We start from the raw sequence: 13016 nt of genomic DNA, 5'->3' as shown, positions 1-13016 counted from the left end.
CCCCTCCCCGGCCCGCGCCCCGCGCCCCGCGCCCCGCGCCCGCCCGCCCCCGCCGCGCGCGCCGCCCCGCGCCTCCTGCGCCGCGCCGTCCCCCATTCTCCCGGATTAATTAGGAGGCAGCGGCAGGAGGCTGCGTCCTGGCCGCGGGCCGGGGCCGGGGCGCCGCCGGCAGGAGCGCTTGGGGATCCTCCAAGGTAGGAGAAACTTTTGCGGGGGGCGGGCGCCCGGGCCCTGCTCCCCTCTCCTGCAACCTCCGTGGCCCCCGCCCCTCCCCCTCAAGGTGTTACAGAATCCGGGTCCGGCTTTCGGGGGCATTGCGAGGCACGTGACTGGGATTATAATTCGGGCCGGGGGAGGGGAGGCACGGCCGCCCCCACCTGCCGGGAGGGTGTGGGAATCGCGAGCTGTCACCCCCGGCCCTTCCGGAGGTGGGGGGCGCCCCGGGCGGGCGGCGGGCGCCCGCAGGCTGCTGCAGTTGGCGAATGAGGTCAGTTGTGCTGCCCGTGAGGCGGGCGCTCCCGTGTGGGAGCCGAGGGGGCTGGGAAGGCCGCGGTCCCCCCACCTCTGCCTTCCTCGGGCTGGGCCATCCCCTGGCCCGTGCCCCCCATTCGCAGGCTGAGTCTAACACAGCGAGTACTGGCCCAGCACACTGTTTGGGTCTTCGGGGAGGGGGCTGGCCTGAGTGGTAACATCTGAACCACTAGTGGGGGGCAGGAGTCCCAGAGGATGGCAGTGTGTGTGTGGGGGGGGACAAAGGGCTCAGAGGAGCAAGTTGGGGCGCCCCATCTGTGGGCAGTGTCTGAGTTCTGCAGATGGGTGGGGAGGCCAGGCTGTGGAGGAGCCACAGGGTGCGTGATGCCCACCCCCCATCCTGAATCCCTGGGAACGATGGCTTCACACTCTCCCGAGCCCCCAGTTCCACCTTCAGCTAGGGAAAGGGATGATGCCCTGGTCCAGAGGATGACCGTGCATCTGAGAGTGCCCTCTTGGCGGTGCTGGAGGGGGCTCTGGAGCCTGGCCCTGTGACCCAGCCTCCCAGGACCAGACCTGGGGTTGGGGGCTCCCCATCACAGCCAGGGTCAGGGAGCACAGCTTGTAGGGGTCTCCCTGCTGGGCACGCAGGGGACGCACTGGCCACGGATGGAGGGTGGTACTGGTGATGTGGGGTGTGGGGCTGCCCTGTGATTACTCCGGGCCTGGCAGCAGGGTGAGGGGTAGGCCTGGAGAGCAGGCACCTGCCGGAGCTTCTTACTGCTCAGGCGGAAGGAAGGGGTGGCCAGAAGCTGTTCTCACCCTCTCTGGCCATGGTGTTCCTCTGTGTGTCTGGGCCCCCGGTGGCTAGGACCGCGCGCTCCTCAGTACTGGCCTTGGGCTTCGGGGCTTGGGAGGTGCCTCAGAGCAGCCCATTTATTTCAGCAGCGTCATTCCCAAAGGGAAAGGGCACCAGCATCGATTATTTATTTGGAGCAGGAGGCAGCGGTGGCTGGGAGGCTGGTGGCTGGTGGCTGCTGGCTGGGAGGGGATGGGCACAGGACAGCGACAGCAAGGATGGGGTCAGTAAGGTGGCCCTTGTGAGCCACCCAGTGCAGCGCCCAGGACGGTTTGAGGTGGACTTACCTCTCCTGAACAGGGACCGGTGGACCAAGGGACAGGCCTGGCCCAAGGCGATAGGATTTTGGAACCCCCAACCTGCTTTTGGGATGTGGGAGGCTTAAGACCACACCCCATTGTGGAGCCTGCTCTGAGGGTGACCTAGAAAGTCGCAGCTCTGACTCAGTGGGTCCCAGAGGGCCCCAGCAGCGGAAACCAGGAGGATTGGAACTCTAGCCGCTCATCCAAATGTGGGAGAACTTCAGGGGGGAAGGTTGTAAAATTGGGCATTGAAGACAGCATCATAGGGGCACACTTCACCTACTTCAGAGGGCTGTTCTCTAGATGCTGGAGGAAGGGACATTTATTGCAATGTACTAATCACAGATACTTTTTATGTGTTCATTTAAGGCAGTCTCCCAGAACTGGGCTAGCCCCTGACACGGTGACAGTGCTTAAAATAGCTGGGAAGGCAGATGTGAACATAGGGGGCTCGGAGGCAGCTGTGCTTGCAGCCAGCCTGTCTCCAGCAGCCAGGGTGGCTACAGTTTGGTAGTGGACTGGTTATCAGAGACCCTAGGTGAGGATCTCAGGGTGACATGGTGGCTGATGGTTTGGGGCCATCATGCCCTAAGTGCGACCTTGGAACCACAGACCGCGTCTGCTTCATCGTCATCCTCGGTTCTGGTCCATCTCCTGCAGCTCTCATCTGCCCACACAGGCTTCCTGGGGCCCCTCATTGAATCCTGTGGTTTTCCTGAACGGCCTTTGCACATGCTGTTCTTACCTGGAAGGTTCTTCCCACCCTTCCCCTGAGGTGAACTTCCTGTAATGGCCGTGCCTGGCTAGGTTTGGGAGGCAGGGGTTATAGAATTTGTTTTTTTCCTCTCGTTGGTCTGGTCTTAGCTGGCTGTCACGTCCTCAGGCTGGAAGCCTGAGTTGGTCCCCAGAGCTGGCCAAGGTGCTACCTCTGTGTCCCCATGCTATCCTGTCCTTCCTCTGTACCAACATTGATCTCACTTAGAAGTTACATGACTGTCTTCTCAGTTGCCCTAGGGACAGGGCAGGAACTGAGACTTGCTTTTGATTCCTTGGTGCCCCAGGGCTGGTACCCAAATACTTGGTGAGTGGCTGCTTGAATGAGTGAATGAATGAATGAATGAAGTCCTGCTCCAGAGCCTTGGCCCACATTGCTAAGCAGAGTCTCCTGTTGTTCTTAAATTCCGGTCTCTGGGGCAGGTCCCCCACAGTGGTAGGAATCCCAGGGTCTTTGTCTGAGCTTCCTGCTCACCATCTTCCCAAGGCCTCCTCTTTCTGTTTTCCTGGCCTGTGTCTTCTGAACCTGAGCTGGGCTTTGCTGCCCAGGTATCACCATCCATCCCGCTTCTCTCAGTTCTCTGACTCTTGGCCATTCACGTGCATCTCTGTTTGATGGCCGGCAGCCAGGGACGCAGTCAGGTTCTTTGGGACAATCCAGGTGCATGTGCCAGCACGATGGGGCCCACAGAGGCCTTAGGGGGTACCCAGGAACAAGACCTGCAGGGTCAATTCATAAACACCGGAGAGCAGAGCAGGACCCTGGGCCCGGGGCTCAGGACCTCCTAGGATGTGGGCCCACGAGCCGTGGACCTTGGGGAGACTAGAAGGGAATTCCCAGCAGGAATTCATAAGCAGGGGCAGAGTTGGGGCAAGGGTTTGACTCGGGGGGAGAAGGAGGAGGTGAACCTGAGCAGTTCACCTCCAGTGGGATGGATGTGCCCCTTGGTAGCAGGATAACCATGGAGACTTCTGTGTGTAGGTGTTGGTGGGTCCCTCACGTGCAGTGATGTCTGGCTGGGACTATCTGATCCTGAAGCTCACCGGGGCCGGTGTTGTGTCCTTTCAGACTCTGTGCTGTGGCTTATAGTGATGACAGCAAAAGCTCGGAGACCTGGGGGGAGGGTGCTGCCAGCGGCTCAGCCTCTGTTCTCCGGGGCGCATTAGATTTCCTGAAGGAGCTGGTGGGCTGTACTTGGTTCATACCAGACTTGGGGTGACTGGTGGCCGCGTCTCAGGCAGAGAGGAGAGCTCTTCTTCCAAACGTCCTTCCTCTTGGGCTGGAGCTGGGCCTGGCTGACCCAGAGCTGTTTGCATGCCCACCTGTCTCCCTCCTTCAGGACCACCTGCTTCGGGTTGCCAGATTTAGCTAATAAAAATAGGGACGCCCAGTTAAATTTGGATTTCAGATAAGCAATGGATAATGTGGTGTTGGGGACATCACTTATACTGAAAACTTAACTCATCGTTTATCTAAAGTTCAGACTGAACTGGGGGTCTTGTGTTATCTGTTGAGGACTGGGGAGGGCGGGGCTCAGGTGGCTGGGGCCTGAGCTGGGGTCAGGGCTCCGTGGGAGGCTGTGGGGTTGGGGGGGTATGGAGTGTGTTTGAGTCCAGCAGCAGTGATTCCAATTTCCTTGGTTAGGCATTCTCCAGTCTCTGGTCCAAGGTGCAGATCTCCTGTTAGGCCTGGTGGTGTGGGGGCGCTCAGGGTCCCCAGTCTGTGCAGCCCTGCTTTTGTCTTCTGTGCCACTGGTTCATACGGCACAATAAGAGATGCTGGGAAGAGGGAAGTTGCCAAGGACATTTGCAGTCAAGATTTGCAGAGCCAGACCTGATCACCAGAAGGCTGTTTCTCGGATGCTCACCTTCAAGGTTTGGAGGTTCTGTCCCCGGAGCCCCTGGTAGGAGAAGGTCCTTGCTGGACCAGTCACAGGTGTGAGGGGCTATCCCTTTGGAGGGACACTAGGTGAGTACAGCATTGTGGTTGCTGGGAATTGCTGCCATGCCGCCATCTGAGGTAGGACCCTCCCCCCAGACCCCCCCAGCGCCTGTGCTTAGGTCCCTGGAATGTGGGGGGAGGGGCCCATGGCCAGGAAATGAGGGGCGGGGTCTCATGGCTCATGTGTCCTTGCCACCAGTCCAGGCATATGCTCACATGTAACATGGAGTTGATACCCCCCCGTCCTGCCTGAGCCCCAAGGTGGCACTGTGGTTTGAGGGGCTCAGTGTTGCATTGTGGGGACTCTGCAGCTGCTCTTGGGTATGTGGGTCACCCTGGTGCAGGTGTGGAGTGGAGACAGGCTGGGAAGCCAGAGGTGAGAAGTCCCAGCTTGAGGGCGCTCAGCCAGGCTGTGTTTGGGGAGGGCAGGGGAGTTGAGAGCAGGAGCAGCTGGGTCCACAGCTGGAAGAGACCCTTCAGGCTTCTCTCCTGGAGGCTTGGACAGGGCCAGGCCTGTTTGCTGGTTGGGGTCTGTGAAGTTTCAAAGTTTCACATTTTATGAGGTGAGGGGTCTGTGTCTGTCCATCCGCCTGTCAATCCAGCAGCCAGGGAGACTTGCAGAGGCAGCACATCTCGGGGTCTGAGGTGCTGGCATCCCGCTGCAGGCCCGCAGGTAGGTGGGGCTCACCCACCTGTTGTTATATAGTTGCCGAGGGACGAAAGACAGTCAGTGAAATGCCCAGGTCTCAAGTATGCCATCCACGGAGATTGACCAATGCGTGCTCAGGTGGCCCAGCCCCTGTCAAGACATAGAACGTCCCATCGCCTCCTAAAGTCTCCTCAAGCTCGTTTGTAGCCAGCCCCCTCTGCTCCCCTCCTCCAGCCCCTACAACCACTGGCCTGTTTTCTGTCTCTATAGCAGCTTCCAGAGTATCACATAAATGCAATCACAGTTTGCAGCCTGTTTGGCTTGGTTCGTGGGGCATAATGCATCTCTCACATTGTATCAGGTTCCTTTTGCTTGCTGAGTAGTATTCCGTTGTGTGGAGCCACCACATAGCTGCACCCGCTCTCCTGGGGTGGAGACCCAGCACACCTGGCTTGACAAGCCCAGCTCTGGCTCAGGACCACCCAGAGGACGGGGTGCCCTTTTCTCATTTTCACCAAGTCACTGCCTGCACCCTACCCCCACCCAGAGCTGACCTGAAGCAGAACTGCATGCCTCTGTCCGCAGAGCTGGAATTTCATCCTCCGGGTCTGGTGACACATACAGTGAGGCCCGATGAAATTACACCTGCCTGTGACTGCCCTCAGGGCTGAATCCTCCCGCCATGCTGGTGGGCTCCTGGAACAATTGATGCTCTGGGCCCAGGACAGCTGGGGGGCGGGGGCTGGCCTGAAGGGAGGGGAGCTGTCTGTGCCCTGGGGTGTCCTGCCCTTCTCTGTGTGCCCCACTCCCCTGGGAAGCTGGGGGTCTCTGGCCATGTGTCTCTGGTCTCCTGTGGCTTGTTAGCTTGGGCTAAAACTTTTCCTGAAACAAGGGCAGGGCTTCTTCTGGGGATAGGGAAGGAGGGCAGTCACAATAGGGCTGTGTGACGTTGGGTGAGTGGCTTCACTTCTCTGTGCTTCCATTTGCTCATTTGTAAATAGGAGAACAGAGCATCTGGTGTACAGGGCCAGTGTGAGACTCAGCTCGGGTAACCGAAGCCGTGGGATTCCTCAGAACCCTGGAGGGCCGTGGGGGCTGCCAAGGGGAAGGAGGTAGGGACGTGTGGGCCTCCAGCTCCGTGTGTCCCCCGTTGGGCCGGAGTAGGTCCACTTCTGTCTGAGTGACCTGTTAGGGTTCTGAATAAAATACTAGGTTTGGGATGCCCCGCTGCCTGTGGTTGGTCCCCACGGACAGTGGCTTTCCTCCTGAATGTTGGTGCATGCAGCGCTAAGATTTCAGTTGGTCACAGAAACTTCTAGTCAGGCCCATTCCAGCTCTGCCACCTGCCCGCTGCGTGTGACTTGATCGGCTGCCGCATTGGCTAAGCCTGTTTGACCATCTGGAAACCCTGCAGGGTTCCCAGGTGGGTGTCACAACTGGCAGTGCATGAGTGATGGGGTCCAACAAGATCGTTGGTCTTTCAGGACTCCCGAAGGAAAGGGAGCTCCTGGGCATAGTCTGACTCGCATGGGTGTCTTGAGAGATTTGGTTTTAACTTTGTTTTTTGTGCAGAAATGATTGACTTTTCCTGATGAGCTGGGCTGCCCTCACACCTCCTCCCTGCACCCCACCATTGCCCCCCCAGCCCCTGTGTCCTCAAAAGATGGACTCCTCAGTCCCACCTGTGGACTGTACTCAGTGGGAAGCCTACAAAGAATGTGGCAGGTTAGCCCGTGCAGAAGAGCCCTTGGGCGCTACTGGGTGGCGCCCTAAGCAGACAGGACCCATGCCTGCCCACCCACCCAGCTCCAGGGTGGTCCTGGCGTACTCCAAGGGGGTCTTGTGACTGGGCCAGTCTGATGTCTCTATCATGTTTATCTAGGAGCTGGTTTTTCAGGTGTGGCAGCTTTCAGTGGAGAGGCCCAGGTTGGGAGAGGTAGGGCCTTTGGGAAGGAGGTGGTTGCCCTGGCTCCCAGCTGGGGATGCAGCCCTCTGGGCAAGTGGGCTAACCAACCACATCCTCCCTCTAATTCTGGGCCATGCCCACCTGGGGCCAGCCACTCCCTGAAACACTGTTCTCAGTACATCCAAGGGAGAGATGCTCTATGTCACCCTGTGTCAGAAGCCATGCCCCTCTTTGGGGGGTCTTTTGGCTGCCTCTGGGCTTCCCCACTTCACAGTAGGGTACCATGGAACCAAAGCCTTTGAAGCCACACAGACATGGGTTCAAGTCTCAGTTCTACCACCGACCTGCTGTGTGGCCTCAGATAAGTAACTTCACCTCTCTGAGCTTCATTTGAACAAATGAGGTTGGTTATCCAGACATTGCAGGGTTCTTGGGAGGATCAGCACATTCAGTGTTGGGGAGCTGGTAGACATTCCAGTTAAGAGCATGTTGTCATAAGAAATAGCCAAACCTGTAAAGAATTTTTATTAGAGTTTGAGCCAAACTGACGACATATGCTGGGGAGCAAGATCTCAAATGCTCTGGAGAATAGCAGTTCGCAGTTTCTTTTATGCACCTGAAATTAGGGAGGGAACGTATGGAAGATTACGTGAAGGTGGGAGAAAGCAAGGTGAGGATTGGATTACAGAATGGTTAAGATGTGCCCTCTTGAGAGTGGTCACACTTCAGAAGGAGGGGTCTGAATAGGGGGCATTTCAAAGGTGTGTTAACCTAGATACACAGAAACCATGGACAGGGCTTTGCTTAGAGCAAAGATAAGCCTTTTACTAAAGAAGTTATGTGCCTGGGGCGTGACTACCCACCATGACCTGCCCAGTTAGGAATTTATGATCAGATCACCCTGTGAGGTTACTTTCCCTGGAACCCCTTTTTTGTCCAGAAGTGTTTCCTCACATGATGACCCCAGAGGGGAACTGGACACCATCATTTTTTACTTTGCTCTTAGCTCCCGCCCCGCTGGGGAACACACCCTCTGCCCATGGAACATGGGGTACATTGTGCCTCAGTTTCTGCTTCTGCAAGCTGGGAAAGCTCCCAGGGTAGAACTGGTTAGTGCCCTTGGTCTGTGCCCCCCTTGGAGTGTGTAATCTGCATCGTTATGAGATGGTTGGGGCTACTCAGGGGTATGGGCGCAGCTGGTTCCTGGAGAGCCTGCCCTCCCTGTAGGGCTGTAGGGGAGGGGAGACAAGCCCACTCTCAAGTGTGTCTAGGGCAGCCTGCAGGAGGTGATTTTGCTGGGCCCTGGAGGATGGGTGGGATTCAGACCCAGGAGTAGGCAGGGATGGGCATTGGAGGGGTGGGGGCAACAGTTTGAATAAAGATCCAGAGACAGGAAATGACTGTGCATGTGGTCAAGTAAACATTTTACTACAGAAGTGGCAAGGCATCCCACAGAGACCAGCTTGGAGTATTGTGTTGAGTCCAGTGAGGACCTTCGGCTGATCGCCTCACTCCCAGGCTGGGCATGGCCCGGCTCTGCCTGTTTTCTGTGCCAGCCATGATGAGTTTCACTCAGTTTCTAGAAATACTGTGCTTTCCAATGTGCTGGTGTTTCTCCCTAGAACATGTTTTAATGCTCCCTGTCCATTTCAGTGGGCTAATTCTCACTTGCAGGTCTCAGCTTGGATGTCACTTCCTCCCAGAAGCCTTCCCTGATGCCCCTCCCAAGTCTGTGTTAGGGGCCCCTCCTCTGTGTCTCTATAGGCCCTGAACTAACCCTGCGTAGCCTCATCACATACTGTGTTCCAACTGCCCTTGGACTCGTCTGTCACCTTCCAGTGGGTCAAGGCATGCTGCCTTGTCCCTCTGCATCCCCAACACCCAGCCACATAGAGTGAGTGTCCAGTACAAACTTATGATGTGAATTAGAAGTGAGCTAGGTGTCAGGGCATTTGGGGTGGGGTCTTGGAGGACGGGGGGCTTTTTCTACCCTTCAATACCAACTTCCTCTGATTCGCGCCCATGCTCCCCAAGGGCTGCCTCTGTTGGTCTGGCTGTGGCTCTCAGGAACGTCCAGAGACGGAGGTGGTGATGGTGGGGGTGCCATGTCTCCTAGGCTGGGGACAGCACAGTTTTGGGGGTTTCCCCTGGTGAAGGGCAGCTGGTGTGCCTGGAGAGAACACAAGTGTGGAGGCTCAGAACAGTTAATCCCCGGGGCTATTTAGACACACATGATTGATAGTATGCACGCACGTGTGTGTATGTGCACGTATGTGTGGTATTCTGGAGGCCAGCAGTGCTTGTGCCAGATGAACTAACATTGAGCTGAATCCTAACCACCAGCCTGGGATGAATCCTGCGCGGTGTACAGAACCCCCTCTAGATTCATCGGGTGGCAGAAGGGCACGAGTCCTTCAGTTAGGAGTATGTGTGGGTCCAGGTAATAGAAAACCTGACTACAGAGGCTTAAACAAAGGATTTATTTGTTCCTCACAAGAAAAAGCCCGTGGGTAGGCAGTCAGAGGCTGGAGTGGGGGCACAGTGATGCCTTCAGGGGTTCTTTTCCTCCCTAACAGTTTAGATTTTTTTTTTTTTCATTTAAAATTATTTTCTTTAAAATGTACGCTTCAGTGTGTTTTTATATATTCACAAAGTTGTGCGATATTCACCACTATATAATTTCAGGACATTTTTATCACTCCAGGAAGAAATCCAGACTCATTAGGTCACTCTCCCTTCCCCCTCTTATCCCTGGCAACCCTGACAGATTTGCCTGTTCTGGACATTTCATATAAATGGAGTCATATATCATGTGGCCTCTGTGTCTGGCCTCTCTCACTTGGCATAATATTTTTGAGGTTCATCCACATTGGTGGCCTGTGTCAGAATTTCATTCCTTTTTATGGCAGAGTAATAGTCCACATAATGGATATGCCACATTTTGTTTATCCATTTCTCAGTTGATGAACATTTGGGTTGTTTCTACGGTTTGGCTGTTGAGAATACTGCTGCTGTATAAGTTTTGCGTATCAGTTTTTGTGTGAACTACGTTGTCCATTCTTTTGGCTAAATATCTAGGAGTGGAATTGCTGGGTCATGATGGCAATTGTATGTTTAACGTTATGAGAAACTGCTGGACTACTTTCCAAAATGGCTGCACCATTTTCCCACCAGCAATGTAATGAGGATTCCAGCTTCTCCACATCTTTGCCAAACCTGGTATTGTGCATCTTTTTGGTTATAGCCATCCTAGTAAGTGTGAAGTGCTATTTCATGTGGTTTGGATTTAGCATGTTGGATTTTGCCTTCATGCTTGTGCCTCGTGGTCTCAAGATGGCTGCATCCCCTCCAGCCTCACAGCCGTGATTCAGATAGAGAGGTATTAGGGCAGACTCTTCCTCTCGAAGCTTTGCCTTCATGCACACCTTCTGAGGGACTTCTCCCTATTGCACAGGTCCAGCCCAGGTCACATGGTGCCCCCTAGCTGCAAGGGAGCTGGAAAGACAGAGGCATCAGTTTCCTGGCCTATTGGGAGAGGACCAGGGTTGGGGATGCTTATGGGTAAGCCAACCCCTAGTCTTTGCCCCCTGTGGCCCAGGCCAGTGAGAATTCCTTCATTTCTCCAGGAGCAGGAAGGGGGATGTGGAGCCCCCAATGGGTAGGGTGGGGACTTAGGTCAGGGATGCTGGCTCTGCTGTAGCCCAGAGTCACCGTTGCTCATTAGCTAGCCCCTGCCCTGGAGTCCAGGGGACCACACCTTGCGGGAGACAGTGTCAGCCCCCTCCCAAGCCCCCCTGACTCCCCTGCCCACCCAGGAGTCCTGTAGCCCAGGGCTCCCTCAGTCTCATCTCAGGGCCTTTGCTGCTCCTTGCCTCCCAACCCAGAATGAGCTATGGGACTTCTCGCCTTTCAAACTGGTCTAGGCCAGAACTCTCATACACTGTTGATGCGAGTGTAAAGTGGCATGGCCGTTTTTGGAAGAGTTTGGTAGTTTGTTTATTATTGACGTAGAATCACGCCATCAAATTTACCATTTAAAAGTACTCTATTTGGTTTCTAGTATATTCACAAAGTTGTGCAATCATCATCACTATCTAATTCCAGACAATTTTTATCACTCCGAAAGAAACCCCATACCCATTAGCTGTCACTCCCCGTTCTCTCCCCACTCCCAGCCCCCTGGCAGCCACTAATGGTGTCTCTGGATTTTGGCATCTTTTTATAAGGTTAAACGTGCACTTACCGTATTACCCAGCAATTCCATTCCTAGGTATTTATCCAAGAGAAATGAAAACTTAGATTCATATCGAAACCTGAGGAGAAATACCTGTAGTGGCTTTATTCATGATTGTGTCAATGTGGAAACAATCTAAATGTCCAAGTGTTGCATGGATAAGCAAACTCTGGTCCATCCATACCTCGGAATACTAGCTGGCAGTGGAAACAAGTGAACTCCTGATGGAAACAACACCGGTGAATCACAGCTGAGTGAAAGGCATAGACCCAGAGTCTGCATTCTGTATGATTGCAGTTACCTGACATTTGGGGAAATGTTAAAACTGTAGGGACAGAGATCAGGGGTTGACTAAGGGTCGGGTGGATTGGTTGACTGGCGTTACAGGGGAGTTTGGCGTTTTGATGCAATTGTTCTGTCTTGAATGTGGTGGCAATTACATGATTCTGCCTTTGTAAAAACTCATAAAACTACACCCTAAAGTGAATTTTACTGTATGTATATCACACCTGGATTTGGAACCCACCCTCCCATGTCGGGTTAACCTATCCATTTGTTGTAGTTGGTGTCACGTTCCCCTTTACATGGAACTATTGAGTTTGGGTCTTTCGGGACGGCTGATGTGACTTCTGCCTAGGGCTGGGACCCAGGGCTCCTTTGGGGCTTCCTGCCACCTTCCTCAGACGCTTCTCCCTCCCCTGTTCCTGAGCCTCTTAGATGGGGAGTGCCATCAGGTGCTTTGGGGCCATGAACTGTTAGAGCAGAATACGCTGACTTCTTCTCCTTTTCAGTTGAGGACACTGAGGCCCAGGACTGGAGGCAGAACAGCTGGTGAGAAGTTTTGGAGCCATGACAGAGAGGGAAATAGGGGAATGAGAGGGATCAAAGGCCCCTTTGGGGCCTCTGGAACCCCCCAAAGTAGGAGAGAAAGAGTCCTCAGCCGGACAGAGTGGCTCAGCTTCTGCCTAGAGGCAGGAAGTGGCAAGTGGCTGATTGCTGTGGAGTGTGGGCATGGCTATTGGCCCCTGGAGACAGGCAGGAGAGAGGGCCACCGATTTCTGCCCGTGGTGCCCATGGTGTCACCTTGGGTAACCCTCCAGCCTCATTATTATCCAGCTAAATCCCAGCAGACAGTCCTCAGGTGGGACTGATGACCTGGACGTACCTCCCGGGGAGACCTCAGGAGACCAGGGTTGGGGGGGACGGACAGGCGGGTATCTTGGGTGGTGACCCCCGAGGAGGTGTGGCCCCAGTCTCGGTGACACAGGCCTCAGGTTTATCTTGGTGGTGAGTCGCTCACTGTATGTCCACCCTGGTATCACTGCCGAGAGCTCTTGAGACTTCCATGAGGATGGTCACGGAGGGCACGGCCGCAGCTCAGCCTGCGGGCACAGTGCTGGAGCTGGCTCATGTCCCAGTGCCCGCTGCCGGCCACCCACCTCGGGGAGCTAGTTTGGAGCTATGTCAGCCCCATGAGGGGGATTCTCATGCTAAGCGGATCCTCGGAGCCGGGGCTTAAGGGTGCCAGGGGCAGGGCCTGTGACTCCTCCCCACCGACCTGCGCTTCTGCTGGGACAGAACTTTGGAGAAGGAGTGACTTTCTCTTCCCAGGCTTCCGATGGGCTTTCTTTGTGGGCATGAAACTTGTTCCATTTTCTTGGCTCAACGTCCACTGCTGCAGACGATGAGGGCAGCCTGGGCAGCCTGGAGTCTGGGGTCTGCTCAGAGGGCTGGCGGCTCCAGGAATCCCCTTCTGCTGTCTCCATAACCCACCCCACACCCCAGATAGCCTATGCTCTTGGCAGCACAGGACTCTTCCTTGGGCCCCCGACCCCATTTTTGTCTCAGACGATGACGTCTCCTTACCGTTAGGATCTTT

The 13016-nt window shown here is 55.3% G+C and overlaps 1 protein-coding gene across 10 annotated transcripts in view; it reads left to right on the top strand.

The window, feature by feature from the left end:
* Nucleotides 1–68: 68 nt before the first annotated feature.
* The window catches only part of GTF2IRD1 (GTF2I repeat domain containing 1), a 100361-nt gene continuing 87413 nt past the window's right edge, over nucleotides 69–13016 (top strand). For all 10 annotated transcript variants that reach the window (XM_081053350.1, XM_081053347.1, XM_081053342.1 and 7 more), the window contains exon 1: nucleotides 69–194. The gene's annotated coding sequence lies outside the window, so the exon portion shown is untranslated. The remainder of the gene's footprint in view (nucleotides 195–13016) is intronic.

The sequence above is a fragment of the Rhinolophus hipposideros genome (genome assembly GCF_964194185.1).
Source record: "Rhinolophus hipposideros genome assembly, chromosome: 7".
Taxonomy (NCBI): Eukaryota; Metazoa; Chordata; class Mammalia; order Chiroptera; family Rhinolophidae; genus Rhinolophus; species Rhinolophus hipposideros.
The sequence above is the reverse complement of the archived record's forward strand: the minus strand, read 5'-3'. Positions and strand labels throughout refer to the sequence as shown.